At 39.6% G+C, this 15,232-nt stretch overlaps 1 protein-coding gene and 1 pseudogene across 2 annotated transcripts in view; both read left to right on the top strand.

Annotated features, from left to right (window-relative positions):
- The window catches only part of DIAPH3 (diaphanous related formin 3), a 1,718,568-nt gene that overhangs the window by 1,236,872 nt on the left and 466,464 nt on the right, over positions 1–15,232 (top strand). The window lies entirely within an intron of this gene.
- LOC128654840 (uncharacterized) lies at positions 12,203–12,321 on the top strand (annotated as a pseudogene).

The following is a 15,232-nucleotide window of genomic DNA, read 5'->3' on the forward strand; positions in this document are numbered from 1 at the left end:
TTAGCATTTGAGGGAACCTGGGCAAACAGAGTTTTGGGGGCTCTAGCCGCCCTCTTTTTTTTTGGGCCGCTCACCGTGGCCAATGTGCAGATTTGACATATATTATATAAAATATATATATATATATATATATATGACAGTGACGTGGGACACTAGATGCACTACCCTATCTACTTAACAGCACATAACCAGCATGGGCCACAAATGTGCATGGCATTACAAGCACACATATATACGTGTGTGTGTGTATGTATGTATGTGTATATATATATATATCTCAGAGAGAATAACTCATTGTGTAGGTCATTTACAAATCTAGACAAGTCAGAAGACTTGCTTTTTCCACAGAAAACCTCTGAATACATTGTTTCCAATGTAGCAAAGGATTCTGGGTAAAATAAGCAAATGAGGTTCACAATGACTCACTTTTTTTTACTTCAGCCTGCTTTTAGGCAGACTTCCCTTTTGTATTTTCTCTACATTTTGTGCTTAGTGGAGGATTTTAAACTCTCTTTTCTCCTCCTCATAATTGTAATTGTTGTTTCTTTCATGTAATTAACAAGAGTCCATGAGCTAGTGACGTATGGGATATACATTCCTACCAGGAGGGGCAAAGTTTCCCAAACCTTAAAATGCCTATAAATACACCCCTCACCACACCCACAAATCAGTTTTTACAAACTTTGCCTCCAAGGGAGGTGGTGAAGTAAGTTTGTGCTAGATTCTACGTTGATATGCGCTCCGCAGCAAGTTGGAGCCCGGTTTTCCTCTCAGCGTGCAGTGAATGTCAGAGGGATGTGAAGAGAGTATTGCCTATTGAATGCAGTGATCTCCTTCTACGGGGTCTATTTCATAAGGTTCTCTGTTATCGGTCGTAGAGATTCATCTCTTACCTCCCTTTTCAGATCGACGATATACTCTTATATTTACCATTTCCTCTACTGATTCTCGTTTCAGTACTGGTTTGGCTTTCTACAAACATGTAGATGAGTGTCCTGGGGTAAGTAAGTCTTATTTTCTGTGACACTCTAAGCTATGGTTGGGCACTTTATTTATAAAGTTCTAAATATATGTATTCAAACATTTATTTGCCTTGACTCAGAATGTTCAACTTTCCTTATTTCCAGACAGTCAGTTTCATATTTGGGATTATGCATTGAATTATCATATTTTTTCTTACCTCAAAAATTTGACTTTTTTCCCTGTGGGCTGTTAGGCTCGCGGGGGCTGAAAATGCTTCATTTTATTGCGTCATTCTTGGCGCGGACTTTTTTGGCGCAAAAATTCTTTTCCGTTTCCGGCGTCATACGTGTCGCCGGAAGTTGCGTCATTTTTTGACGTTATTTTGCGTCAAAGATGTCGGCGTTCCGGATGTGGCGTCATTTTTGGCGCCAAAAGCATTTAGGCGCCAAATAATGTGGGCGTCTTTTTTGGCGCTAAAAAATATGGGCGTCATTTTTGTCTCCACATTATTTAAGTCGTTGTAGTGATCAAGTGCGGTAGTCCCGCACGAAACGCGTATACTGTTTCTTTTTTGCTACTCTTTACTCACTCCGTTCCGGGAGTGAGTTATTTTTCACTTGATGGTGACTATGTCAGTATAATTTTTGATTTTATATTTTTGTCCATTAAATCCTTTTTACCACATTACGAAGCTCTCCTCGTCAGTTTTTCTGGTGCAGCCGTACTAATTGTTCTTGTGTTGGCTGCTGCTTATTGGACGTCTTGGGCGGAGACTCCTCCTGTATGGCTCCTGGATTCTGACGTCAGCGGTGAAGGGGGGGGCACAAGTGTGTACACGCCGAAGAAACGCTGAAACAACGCTGTGTGGCATTGTCTGCAAGAAGATGGGTAAGCACTGCTTCTTTATTGTATCGATATAAACTTTTGGTATCTGTTTCTCCAGCTGTTATTTGTATTGCATGTCATGTCAAACTTATTAATGCAGATAAAATTTCCTTTAGTACTATTACATTACCTGTTGCTGTCCGTCAACATCTAATTTTCAGAGTGTTCCTGATAACATAAGAGATTTTATTTTTTAAATCCATTAAGAAGGCTATGTCTGTTATTTCTCCTTCTAGTATACATAAAAGTCTTTTAAAACTTCTCTTTTTTTCAGATGAATTTTTAAATGAACATCATCATTCTGATACTGATAATGGTTCTTCTGGTTCAGAGGTTTCTGTCTCAGAGGTTGATGCTGATAAATCTTTGTATTTATTCAAGATGGAATTTATTCGTTCTTTACTTAAAGAAGTGTTATTTGCATTAGAAATAGAGGATTCTGGTCCTCTTGATACTAAATGTAAACGTTTAAATAAGGTTTTTAAATCTCCTGTAGTTATTCCAGAAGTGTTTTATCTCCCTGATGCTATTTCTGAAGTAATTTCCAGGGAATGGAATAATTTGGGTAATTTATTTACTCCTTCTAGACGTTTAAGCAAATTATATCCTGTGCCATCTGACAGATTAGAGTTTTTTTGGGACAAAAATCCCTAAGGTTATGGGGCTGTCTCTACTCCTGCTAATGTACTACTATTCCTATGGCAGATAGTACTTCATTTAAGGATCCTTTAGATAGGAAAATTGAATCTTTTCTAAGAAAAGCTTACTTATGTTCAGGTAATCTTCTTAGACCTGCTATATTTTTAGCGGATGTTGCTGCAGCTTCAACTTTTTGGTTAGAAGCTTTAGCGCAACAAGTAACAGATCATAATTTTATAGCATTATTATTATTCTATAACATGCTAATTATTTTATTGGTGATACCATCTTTTGATATCATTAGAGTTGATGTCAGGTATATGTCTCTAGCTATTTTAGCTAGAAAAGCTTTATGGATTAAACTTGGAATGCTGACATGTCTTCTAAGTCAACTTTGCTTTCCCTTTCTTTCCAGGGTAAATAATCATTTCGTTCCTTTCCTCACAACAAGGAACAAAAGCCTGATCCTTCATCCTCAGGAGCGGTATCAGTTTGGAAACTATTTCCAGTTTGGAATATATCCAAGCCTTATAGAAACCTATAGTCAGCTCCTAAGTACCTATGAAGGTGCGGCCCTTATTCCAGCTCAGCTGGTATGGGGCAGATTACGTTTTCTTCAAAGAAATTTGGATCAATTCCGTTCTTAATCTCTGGTTTCAGAAACATTGTTTCAGAAAGGTACAGAATTGGCTTCAAGTTAAGGCCTCCTGCTAAGAGATTCTTTTCTTTCCCGTGTCCCAGTTGACACAGCAAGGCTCAGCATTTCTGAAATGTGTTTCAGATCTAGAGTTGGCTGGAGTATTTATGCCAGTTCCAGTTCTGGAACAGGGGCTGGGGTTTTATTTTATCTCTTCATTGTACCAAAGAAGGTCAATTCCTTCAGACCAGTTCTGGATCTATCATTATTGAATCGTTATGTTAGGATACCAACATTCAAGATGGTTACTGTAGGACTATCCTGCCTTTTGTTTAGCAAGGGCATTATATGTCTACAATAGATTTACAGGATGTGTATCTGCATATTCCGATTCATCCAGATCACTTTTAGTGTCTGAGATTCTCTTTTTAGACAAGCATTACCAGTTTTGTGGCTCTACTGTTTGGCCTAGCCTCAGTTCCAAGAATTTTTTTCAAAGGTTCTCGGTGCCCTTCTTTCTGTAATCAGAGAACAGGGTTTTGGTATTTCCTTATTTGGACGATATCTTGGTACTTGCTCAGTCTTCTCATTTTCGAAGAATCTCATACGAATCGTCTTGTGTTGTTTCTTCAAGTTCATGGTTGGAGGATCAATTTACCAATCAGTTCATTGATTCCTCAGACAAGGGTAACCTTTTTAGGTTTCTAGATAAATTCAGTGTCTATGACTCTGTCCTTGTCAGACAAGAGAAGTTTAACATTGATATCAGCTTGTCAAAACCTTCAGTCACAATCATTCCCTTTGGTAGCCTTATGCATGGAAATGTTGGGTCTTAGGACTGCCGCATCAGATGCGATCTCCTTTACTCGTTTTCACATGCGACCTCTTCAGCTCTGTATGCTGAACCAATGGTGCAGGGATTACTCAAAGATATCTCAATTAATATCTTTAAACCGATTTTACGACACTCTCTGACATGGTGGACAGATCACCATCGTTTAGTTCAGGGGGCTTCTTTGTTCTTCCGACCTGGACTATAATCTCAACAGATACAAGTCTTACAGGTTGGGGAGCTGTGTGGGGGTATCTGACGGCACAAGGGGTTTGGGAATCTCAGGAGGTGAGATTTCCGATCAATATTTTAAGAAGTATCTCGAATTTTGGTTTGGGCGGAATCCAGCTCCTGTCTAATCTCTGCGGTTTCTATCCCAGGTATGGACAATTGGAAAGCGGATTATCTCAGTCGCCAAACGTTGCATCCGGGCGAATGGTCTCTTCACCCAGAGGTATTTCTTCAGATTGTTCAAATGTGGGAACTTCCAGAAATAAGATCTGATGGCTTCTCATCTAAACAAGAAACTTCCCAGGTATCTGTCCAGATCCCGGGATCCTCAGGCGGAGGCAGTGGATGCATTTTCACTTCCTTGGAAGTATCATCCTGCCTATATCTTTCCGCCTCTAGTTCTTCTTCCAAGAGTAATCTCCAAGATTCTGAAGGAATGCTCGTTTGTTCTGCTGGTAGCTCCGGCATGGCCTCACAGGTTTTGGTATGCGGATCTTGTCCGGATGGCCTCTTGCCAACCGTGGACTCTTCCGTTAAGACCAGACCTTTTGTCTCAAGGTCCTTTTTTCCATCAGGATCTGAAATCCTTAAATTTAAAGGTATGGAGATTGAACGCTTGATTCTTGGTCAAAGAGGTTTCTCTGACTCTGTGATTAATACTATGTTACAGGCTCGTAAATCTGTATCCAGAGAGATATATTGTAGAGTCTGGAAGACTTATATTTCTTGGTGTCTTTCTCTTCATTTTTCTTGGCATTCTTTTAGAATACCGAGAATATTACAATTTCTTCAGGATGGTTTAGATAAGGGTTTGTCCGCAAGTTCCTTGAAAGGTCAAATCTCTGCTCTTTCTGTTCTTTTTCACAGAAAGATTGCTATTCTTCCTGATATTCATTGTTTTGTACAAGCTTTGGTTCGTATAAAGCCTGTCATTAAGTCAATTTCTCCTCCTTGGAGTTTGAATTTTGTTCTAGGGGCTCTTCAAGCTCCTCCATTTGAACCTATGCATTCATTGGATATTAAATTACTTTCTTGGAAAGTTTTGTTCCTTTTGGCCATCTCTTCTGCCAGAAGAGTTTCTGAATTATCTGCTCTTTCTTGTGAGTCTCCTTTTCTGATTCTTCATCAGGATAAGGCGGTGTTGCGAACTTCTTTTGAATTTTTACCTAAAGTTGTGAATTCCAACAACATTAGTAGAGAAATTGTGGTTCCTTCATTATGTCCTAATCCTAAGAATTCTAAGGAGAAATCGTTGCATTCTTTGAATGTTGTTAGAGCTTTGAAATATTATGTTGAAGCTACGAAATCTTTCTGTAAGACTTCTAGTCTATTTGTTATCTTTTCCGGTTCTAGGAAAGGCCAGAAAGCTTCTGCCATTTCTTTGGCATCTTGGTTGAAATCTTTAATTCATCTTGCCTATGTTGAGTCGGGTAAAATTCCGCCTCAGAGAATTACAGCTCATTCTACTAGGTCAGTATCTACTTCCTGGGTGTTTAGGAATGAAGCTTCGGTTGACCAGATCTGCAAAGCAGCAACTTGGTCCTCTTTGCATACTTTTACTAAATTCTACCATTTTGATGTATTTTCTTCTTCTGAAGCAGTTTTTGGTAGAAAAGTTCTTCAGGCAGCGGTTTCAGTTTGAATCTTGTGCTTATGTTTTTTGTTAAACTTTATTTGGGTGTGGATTATTTTCAGCAGGAATTGGCTGTCTTTATTTTATCCCTCCCTCTCTAGTGACTCTTGTGTGGAAAGATCCACATCTTGGGTAGTCATTATCCCATACGTCACTAGCTCATGGACTCTTGTTAATTACATGAAAGAAAACATAATTTATGTAAGAACTTACCTGATAAATTCATTTCTTTCATATTAACAAGAGTCCATGAGGCCCACCCTTTTTTGTGGTGGTTATGATTTTTTTGTATAAAGCACAATTATTCCAATTCCTTATTTTATATGCTTCGCACTTTTTTTCTTATCACCCCACTTCTTGGCTATTCGTTAAACTGATTTGTGGGTGTGGTGAGGGGTGTATTTATAGGCATTTTAAGGTTTGGGAAACTTTGCCCCTCCTGGTAGGAATGTATATCCCATACGTCACTAGCTCATGGACTCTTGTTAATATGAAAGAAATGAATTTATCAGGTAAGTTCTTACATAAATTATGTTTTTTTATTGCCCAGAAATCAACTTTACCCAGCAGTGATTTAACCTACTCCCAGCTGATGAGTCTAGATTTGTAAATGAACTACTCAGTGAATTATTTTCTCTACATTTTGTGCTTAGTGGAGGATTTTAAACTCACTTTTTGCCTCCCCATAATTGTTATTGTGTGTGTATGTGTGTGTGTATATGTGTATATGTATATATATATATATATATATATATATATATATATGTATATGTATATATATATATACAAAGAGAAAGAAACATCAATGTTAGTGTTTCTTTCCTAAGATATGGTGAGTCCACGGAATCATCAATTACTAGTGGGAACACCTTCCTGGCCAGCAGGAGGCGGCAAAGAGCACCACAGCAAAGCTGCCATATATGTCACTTCCCTTACCCACAACCTCCAGTCATTCTCTTTGCCTGCGGTGCAAGGAGGAGGTTAAGTTTTGGTGTCTGATCTACAATCAAGATTTTTTATTTTAAAGCAGAGTAGGTTTGCTCTGATCTTTCTAAAGGGTCTAGCCTTAGCCCATGGCAGTTTCTTCAGTAGGGCAATGGTGGCTTTTAAGCAATTGGGAACTTGTGGGGTACAATCCTTGCTGCGTTTCCCCAAAACATTTTGCCCTATTTAGATAGCCTGAGTAAGTTTACTCTCAAACCATCCTCTCAAACCAGGTGAGCTGTCCTGCTGCCGGACAGATAAATATTGAGGTAAGTGGTGCCAGTTTTATTTTTCTGTGTAGCAGGGAAAATGTTGGCACTTATTCAGGGTGCAGGTTTTTATGGCAGTTTTTGCAGGCACTGTTAGTGTGATGAGTTAATTGTTTTATTCATGGCTCAGTGGGGATCCATTTTTAGTAACCGATTATGTACTTTTTGGGGGGGTTTTATTGTTTTTTTTTTAAGCCTGTTTTTCAAGAAAGTTGTTTAAATAAAAGAAAAAATGGCTTTTTATCATCTGTAGGACCGCCCCTTTTAGGGAGGTTCTGATTATGTGATGATAGAGTTTTTTGGTACTTTTTTCACTTCCTGTAAGAGTGAGGTGCCCATATTTCAGATGGCTCTGCTGTTTAGAAGGCTTCTTGCTGTTTTTGCTTCTCTGGAAATCCGGATTGTAAACAGGATCATTTCTTTCCTCAGTTTGCTGCGGTTTGCTGGACAGGTAGGACATCTCAGTAATTCTGCTGAGGTGTAAAGTGTTGCCTGGAGTATGTTTTCTTGATTTGGTAAATTTAAAGGGAACATTTATTTAATAACGTTTTTTATTTGCTTCTTTTTGTATTATGGATCTGGAGGCTGTGCAGGATGTTACCTGTAGCTTATGTTTTGATGCCCAGGTGGAACCCCCAGTACCTTTTTGTTCTTCATGTATTGAAAGAACTTTAGCTTATAGAAATAGACTTTTTGACCCTGAGCCATCATTAGCTAAGGCAGATGCTGTTCAGGAGCCTCCTGTTTCAGATGTGCCGCAGCTTTTTCCTCAAGCGTCCCAATCCTATTCATCTGCACATGCAGTGCCCTGCGTTTCCTCTCATGCTCCGTCTGGAGTTATTTTGTAAGATATTGCTGCCCAGGTATCTTCTGCGGTATCTGAGGCGCTGTCTGCTTTTTCCCATGTTGCAGGGAAAACGCAAAAGGACATTTAAAGAAATAGTAAGTAAGGTTTCTGATCCTGAAGTGGCTAATCAAAGTATTTCCTCTCAGAAGTCTGAGGATGAAGATTCTTTGGGTGCATCTTAGGGTGAAATTTCAGATTCAGGCAGTATAATTCCTTCAACTGATGCTGAAGTTGTGTGGAAGGCTTGTTCAACTAAGAATTGGTTTAAACATTTATTTTTTCTGTACCTCTGATTTCGCAAATGCTATTAAATGTACAGATTGGTTTGAACTTTGTCTCCAAGGATGTTGATGTTAAGGCACTGCCATAGCTTTCTCCTTTTATGTCCCAAGCCTATATGGTGCCCTGTGGTTCCTCTCAATCTCCTGGAGTAGTGTATTTGCTTACAGAAGTTGCAAGCTCAGGTATCTTCTTCGGTATCTGTGGCTTGTTCTGTTTTCCTTTACTTCAAGGAAAAGGCAAGAGGACATTTTAAGTCTCAGATAAGAGGGTTTCTGCTCCACATGCTGCTACGCAGGTTTGTCTTCTTCCAAGTTAGTGAGGAGGATTCGCCGGTAGTTTCTTTCATGTAATTGGCAAGAGTCCATGAGCTAGTGACGAATGGGATATACAATCATACCAGGAGGGAAAAAGTTTCCCAAACCTCAAAATGCCTATAAATACACCCCTCACCATACCCACAATTCAGTTTTACAAACTTTGCCTCCTATGGAGGTGGTGAAGTAAGTTTGTGCTAAGATTTCTACGTTGATATGCGCTTCTCAGCATTGTTGGAGCCCGATTTCTCTCAGAGTACAGCGAATGTCAGAGGGACGTGAAGGGAGTATCACTTATTGAATACGATGATTTCCCTAACGGGGGTCTATTTCATAGGTTCTCTGTTATCGGTCGTAGAGATTCATCTCCTACCTCCCTTTTCAGATCGACGATATACTCTCAAATTACCATTACCTCTACTGATAACTGTTTCAGTACTGGTTTGGCTATCTGCTATATGTGGATGGGTGTCTTTTTGGTAAGTATGTTTTTTATTACTTAAGACACCTCAGCTATGGTTTGGCACTTTATGCATTTTTATAAATTTCTAAATATATGTATTGTACTTATATTTGCCTTGAGTCAGGTTCATGTATTTCCTTCTGCAGACTGTCAGTTTCATATTTGGGGAATATAAACATTTTTTAAGAAAAAAAATTCTTACCTGGGGTTTAGTCTTTTTTTCAATTGACTACTTCTTGCAAATTGCGGGCGGTATTAGGCCCGCGGGTGCGCCAAATGCTAAACTTTATTGCGTCATTCTTGGCGCAAGAATTTTTTTTGGGCGAAAAATACGTCTGACGCAACTTCGTCATTTCCGACGTCATAATTGATAATCTATTCATTGTCACAAACAAGGAAAATTTATTCAGACCAGTTCTGGATCTGAAAATTTTGAATAGTTATGTAAGAATACCAACTTTCAAGATGGTGACTATAAGGACTATTCTGCCTTTTGTTGAGCGAGGATATTATATGTCCACAATAGACTTGCAGGATGCATACCTTCATATTCCGATTCATCCAGAACATTATCAGTTTCTGAGATTCTCTTTTCTAGACTAGCATTACTAATTTGTTGCTCTTCCATTTGGCCTAGCAACAGCTCCAAGAATCTTTTCAAAGGTTCTAAGTGCCCTACTCTCTGTAATCAGAGAACAGGGTATTGCGGTGTTTCCTTATTTGGACGATATCTTGGTACTAGCTCGGTCTTTACGTTCTGCAGAATCTCACACAAATCAACTAGTGTTGTTTCTTCGGAAACATGGTTGGAGGATCAATTTACCAAAAAGTTTCTTGATTCCTCAGACAAGGGTCACCTTTTTAGATTTCCAGATAGATTCAGTGTCCATGACTATGTCTCTAACAGACAAGAGACGTTTAAAATTGGTTGCAGCTTGCCGGCACCTTCAGTCTGTCATTCCCTTCAGTGGCTTTGTGCATGGAAGATTTAGGTCTCATGACTGCAGCATCGGACGCGATGCCCCTTTGCTCGTTTTCACATAAGTCCTCTTCAGCTTTGTATGCTGAACCAATGGTGCAGGGATTATACAAAGATATCACAATTAATATCCTTAAATCCCAATGTACGACACTCTCTGACGTGGTGGATAGATCACCATTGTTTAGTTCAAGGGGCTTCTTTTGTTCGGCCAACCTGGACTGTGTTCACAACAGATGCGAGTCTTTCAGGTTGGAGAGCTGTTTGGGGATCTCTGACAGCACAAGGGGTTTGGAAATCTCAAGAGGCGAGATTGCCAATAAATATTTTAGAACTCCGTGCAATTTTCAGAGCTCTTCAGTTTTGGCCTCTGTTAAAGAGAGAACCGTTCATTTGTTTTCAGACAGACAATATCACAACAGTGACATATGTCAATCATCAGGGTGGGACTCACAGTCCCCAAGCTATGAAAGAAGTATCTCGGATACTTGCTTGGGCGGAATCCAGCTCCTGTCTAATCTCTGTGGTGCATATCCCAGGTGTAGACAATTGGGAGGCAGATTATCTCAGCCACAGACAAATAGAGAATTTATTGGAAACAGAGAATTATAAGGCCAGATATTTAAAAGATAATATAAGGCACATATGAGTAATAATAATATGAATATAAGATAGAGGAGCCTGTGGCCAGAGTCCGTATCTTGATAAATAAATGTATAACATGAAAGTCACCAGTGTCAGTAGTGTTCGTGTCAGGCTTACCCTCCTGCTGTCCAAGAATCCTCTCAGGAAGCCGCCAAGACGTGTGCGTTGGGACTGCTGGCTGCCGACAAACAAATGGACTCTCTGTATAGCGTGAAAGTCACCAGTGTCAATATTGTTCGTGTCAGGCTTACCCTCCAGCTGTCCAGAATCCTCTCAGGAAGCCGCCAAGACGTGGGCGTAGGGACTGCTGGCTGCCGAAAAACAGATGAGAAACAATCAAAGCTTGAAACTTTAGGACTTACTTTGCCGCCGAGGAACCAAAACGGATCATGCCGGGTCCTAAACAAAGGCGGATGTGCCTAGGGGAGCATCTCCCTCCTGCAGTGAATACTTCACTTGTGGAAAACTTTATCCTCATTTGGTTAATACCGAAAGCTCCAGATCGCTCTCTACAGCGCCAGTCGTAAGCGTGGTGTGGGTAGGGCAGGGTTCCACCAATCGGAGGGGTTGCTTCACAAGGGCTTGTCACAATATCCAGTAATGGATCCGAGCGTCTCCTCTGACCAAAGGGCTCTACTCCAGGCAAGGGTGGAAAGGCTCAGTAGCTGGACGATATAGGCAATTTAGGAAAAAGAGGAATTGATCCAATCTGTAATATATAAAACATAGCATTTATTTCACCCGGTTGGGTACTTAAAAGTTCATGGTTACTCCACCATAAAAGCACAATAGTACATAGGTTCAAAAAACAGCTGTGAAATTAAGCATACGCGTTTCAGCAAGAGCCGTAATCATAGCTATGATTATCTGTGGAGATAATCTAGTCTGGAGGTTAAAATTGTTCATTTAGAGCAATGTCTTGTCTTATTAGACTTGCTGTACTAGCCGCCAGGCATTGTGGCTTAAATCTATGGTCACCTGAGAAGCCTACCTGTGGTTTAGTGGTACAGCCTAGGCTTTATAGTTCTTCAGTTGCAGATTCAATCCTTTCTGTTTTCTCCAAATACACGCTTCTAGTGTCTCCTTTTAAGGATGAGACTTTGTTTGGGTCATGCCTTTTCGAGTCTAATCTAAGTTTTCCTCCCAGTGGCAGATTTCTCTTTCTAGAGTATCTGCAATCCAAGTAGGATGAGAGGCATTCCTTGAACTGGATTCAGGGTCTTCATCTCTGGGAGTGACAGTTCCATTCCCAGTTTGGGAACGGGATATAGGTATTTACCTCATATATTTCATATTCTGTCCTTCAAAGTAGTATCCTTTCTCCTTTGGTTCTAGTGGGCCTGTTAATAACGAACTTAGACCTGAGAGATTTATTGCTTCCTTAATCAGAATCTTCTCTAGTTTTCTTAGTTTGCGCCATCAAAGTCAGACCTTTAGGTCTTGGGATATTGCAAGTGTGTTTTTCTAGACAATATATAGTTCAGGTATCATCCTGACTTTGAGCTAACTCTCTTTCCTTGTCCAATCTTCTTTTCCGGGGATAGGAAATTAATTTGGAGAAGAGTTCTCTTGATCTATCCACAAGGGTAATTTATTTGGGACTACCGCCACAATACCCTGAATGCACCCAATTTCATTGGATCTTGGAAGTCATGCAGGGTCAGGTCTGGTCAGTACCTGGATGGGAGACCTCCTGGGAACACCAGGTGTGGTATGCTTGGACCTTATTTGATTATTTATCTAGAAGGTGTGTTTCAGAGGTCAGGAAATCAAGGATTTATTCCTTTTCCCCACTCTGCAGTCTTCTGTCTGGCCAACTGTAAGCTCTAGTGGCCAGTGGATAGCTTAGCCATCTTGCAACCAGGAGGTTGGGAGTTTGGATTTAGCTGCAGTTGATATTTCTTCTCTTTTCTGTGACCCTGTGTATGGAGGGAATTGGTCTGATGGTATTCCATGGACATCATTACTTTTGCTATTTTCCATGACATGGAGAACTTTTGGATCTGTCTTAAACGATAGATTTAGATCAGATGACAAGAGACTTTCTTCCGTAGTATTTTTTCAGGAGTTTCTTTCTCCGGGTTCGTGCTTCTGGAGATATTCCTGGGTGATGTGACCACGGATGCCAACCTGCTTGGCTGGTGAGCTGTCTGGGTCTTGTTTAAGGATTATGCACTCGGAAGTGTCTGCTCTCCTCTTTAAACATCTTGGAGTTGAGAGCAATTCACAATGCTCTAATGACTTGAACTCAGTCGTCCCTAGCTTGGTTCCAGTCGGACAATATCACCTCAAGGGTTTATATCAACCATTAGGGAGGAACTAGGGCTTCCTTAGCCATGTAGAAGGTGACTTGGATTGTTCAGTGGGAGGAAGCTCACATTTGCTGTCGGTCATCCATTTTCCAGGGGTGGACAATTGGGAGTCAGACTTCTAAACAGACTGATAAATCATCCCGGGAAGTGAGCATTTCCATCCTGAAGTGTTCTCTAGGTAGACCCTCACATGGAGGATTTCAGGAGTTGGCTTCTGTGGGCGTTTCGACAGAACTCCAAATTTCAAAGTTACGGTTTATGGTCATGTGATCCGCAGACTGTCCTGATAAATGTTTTGACGTTTTTCTTGGTTTTCAGTCTTGCATACCTTTTTCCTCTATTTGTTCTCTTTCCACGAGTCATTACTCGTATTTTCAGGTGAGAGCGGCAGTGATTTTATTAGCCCCTGCGTGGCCTTGCAGGATCTGGTATGCAGACCTAGTGAAAATGTTACTAACACACCAAATGAACAGTGGCACTACTCGGGCTTTTCCTCAGGTAGTATGGTTGTGTATACGTTGAAAGGTCTATATTAATCACCTATAAATATCTAGAGGAAATGGTGCTTGTGCATAAATATGAATCCAAACACAAAGGAAAATTGATATTTAGAATACCAAGATTCCCAAAGTATGCACTTGCAGCACTCTGGGCCCTGAACTAAAGGACGGAATATCCCAACAGGATTTTAAAATATAACCTTTATTGTAGAAATTAAAAAAAAACAAATTGTTGGTTTATAACACACACAATTAAAATATACTCCAGTACCGAGATCAGTGTAGTAGGTAATTAGTAAGATCACTAAATATTAAGATTAGGCCTGTATAATATCACAGTTATAAGTGATCTCAAATGTAACCCATAATGATCGCTAGTTTAAATTCACTCAATGGCTTGCAGCAAACAAGCTAGAACAAAAATTATAATCAGAATAAATTATGATCTGAGAATCTGAAATAGTGTTATAAGCTTGGACAGTTTAATACAAAGCTCAAAGATTATAAATAATATGTATATGTCTATTGGAATTGTTACTAAATGATATTAGTGTATCTAATGTAACTTTAGTTAATATACATATTAATGGTGAGCTGAAGATTATATCAAGTAGGCTTATATTTCTGCCTGTATCTAAGCATCTATTAATTCAAAAAGTATTCGGTGTGCCAGTCTTATAACAGTGATCAAATGCTACTGAACGGTAGCAATCACTCAGTCACTTTTTAAAACTGCTCTTATATAAGTAAGGACACAAGATATGTGTTAGCTTGTAGCAGTAGAGTCACTTTATTAAATGATAGAATATATTCTGTGTTAAAGCATATAAATAGGAACCCCCAATTTTCTGCTACAATAAATATAGCTCAAGATGAGCAGTTTTTGATACAGTATATGTGACTGTAATTATAAATATTGATAGAATCAAAATATTTATTCACCATCCATTCAAGGATTAAATCCACTTATTGAAAAAAGTTAAACTCAACCTTGACTATATACAAGGTAATTGGACTGGTTTATCTATATGGTTGATGCCACGAATATAACAGAGTTTACTTTAACCAACATTAAATGTTTATTCAATTTGTTTGGCCATTTGATTCAATCACAACCTGCGTTTTGGGATTACGCTGAGTTTGGCTAGTGAAAATGTTGTCTCTCCACCTTGGAGACTACCTCTGAGGAAGGGCTTCTGATTCTTGGTCTATTCCTTCATCTAAATCTCTGAAGCCGACTGCTTGAAGATTGGACGCTTAGTTTTGTCTAAGCGGGGGGGTTTCTGAATTTTTTATCATTTCTCCAGGGCAGTCTGGAGAAGGGTTTGTCAGTCAATACCCTGAATGGTCCGTTTTCTGCATTGTCTTTTTTGCTACATAAGCATCTGGTGGACGTGCCAGATGTGCAATATTTTTGTCAGGCACTGGTCTACATCAGGCCTGTGTTTAAGTCGGTTGCTCCCCCTTACGGTTTTACCCTTGTTCTTAAAGTTTTGCAGTACGCTCTGTTTGAGCCTTTACTTTCCATATATATTAAGTTGTTATCTTGGAAGGTTTTGTTTCTCATTGCTATCTTTTCTGCTTGGAGAGTCTCGGAGCTCTCAGTTTTGCAGTGCGATTCGCCTTATCTTCTCTTTAATGCATGTTAGGAGGTTATTCGTACTAGTTAGTTTTAAGTGGTTTCGTATAGATATATTAATCAGAAAATTGTTGTTCCTTCTCTGTGTCCTTATCTTTCTTCTCATAAGGAACATTTGTTGCACAACTTTGATGTTGTGTGTGCTTTTATTTTCTTTAAGGATTGTCGCAAGTTTGCT

This window comes from Bombina bombina, chromosome 3 (assembly GCF_027579735.1).
Source record: "Bombina bombina isolate aBomBom1 chromosome 3, aBomBom1.pri, whole genome shotgun sequence".
NCBI classification, from domain to species: Eukaryota; Metazoa; Chordata; class Amphibia; order Anura; family Bombinatoridae; genus Bombina; species Bombina bombina.